The 1,335-nt window shown below is 46.4% G+C and overlaps 1 protein-coding gene across 1 annotated transcript in view; it reads left to right on the top strand.

Moving 5' to 3' along the window:
• Positions 1–631: 631 nt before the first annotated feature.
• The window catches only part of LOC311245007 (carbohydrate sulfotransferase 1-like), a 69,612-nt gene continuing 68,908 nt past the window's right edge, over positions 632–1,335 (top strand). Inside the window, exon 1 of the mRNA XM_084334756.1 lies at positions 632–757. The gene's annotated coding sequence lies outside the window, so the exon portion shown is untranslated. The remainder of the gene's footprint in view (positions 758–1,335) is intronic.

Here is a 1,335-nt window from a genome sequence, read left to right as displayed (position 1 = left end):
GTGTGTGTGTGTGTGTGTGTGTGTGTGTGTGTGTGTACGGACTACTCAGAAGAACGTCAGAGAGACCGACAGAAAGATACAGGTGTAGTGAGAGACTATATACACAGAGAGAGAAAGACATCAACACAGAGAGAGGGGGAGGGGCTGGAGAGAGAGAGAGGGAGAGGGAGAGGAGAGAGAGAGAGAGAGAGAGAGAGAGAGAGAGAGAGAGAGAGAGAGAGAGAGAGAGAGAGAGAGAGAGAGAGAGACCATAATGCTTACCATTAGACTAGATCCGTATACAGTGAAGCCTGCACACAACGTGTGCACCGTGACGCTGCTGTCTCTCTCTGCTGATGGTCATAATTAACTAGAATCTCTACATCATCTGCGCTTCTACACAACCCACCTCAAATCGGATTTCGCAACCAATTTCTAATTCCCAATTTAGGAGATAAAAAAAAAAAAAAAACGCCTGTAAAATTATATTATCTTATCTGATCTGTGGACTGTGTGTGTGTGTGTTATTCGGCGCGGTGGTGAATGGTGTGTCCGGAGGAGCCCGTTATTCAGTGTGTGGTGGTGGTGGATGGTATAATATGTCGGGACTCGTGCCACCGACACACAGCAGCCCCTCTCTCCGGTAACCATCACGATGTCTAGACCGAAAACAAGGCTCTCGAGCGGCGAGCACGACGCGGTTTTATCCGCCACCCCCGACCACCGTCTCCCGGTGAGCTGTTCCCCGCTGACCTGCCCGACACCATGGACCTGTGAGGTACAGATACAGAATAATAACCCGGTATTGTTGTTGCTTTTATTACAACCTAATGTGGAAATGGTTTGCGGTCATTGTATTCCTCCTAAACTCTAATATAAGCTATATATGGGGGATGTGCTACATATGCCTTTTATTTTGGAATGATGAGGACAAGAGAGATTCAGGTAAAACACATTCTCGTTCCCAGATCATCTAATTGGGGGGGGGGGGGGGGGGTAATTGCATATACGCTTTTGGCTCAAACATATTTGATCAATTATCTTTTTAAAGTTCCCTCTGATTATCTTAAGCTGATAAACAAGCGGAGTGTGTGTGTGTGTGTGTGGGGGGGGGGGGGGGGGGGTATTAAGGGGATGCTCTCCTCTTATTATCTCCCATAATAACAACATCTCTCCCAAAATAACCCGAAGTATATGAACATTAATTGGTTGCAGTGAGTTGTGGTTTTCACTCAGACAGCGTGTTTTTGAGACATCCAGCTAATACATCTCGTTATGTTTAGGTTGTTATTATCGGGATACAGCAGCATCCATCATCATCACCACCACACACTGCATGCGGTGTTCAGTTATATC

The sequence above is a fragment of the Notolepis coatsorum genome, assembly GCF_963971535.1.
Source record: "Notolepis coatsorum genome assembly, chromosome: 18".
Classification (NCBI taxonomy): Eukaryota; Metazoa; Chordata; class Actinopteri; order Aulopiformes; family Paralepididae; genus Notolepis; species Notolepis coatsorum.
Note: the sequence above shows the minus strand (reverse complement) of the source record. Positions and strands in the feature narration are given on the sequence as shown.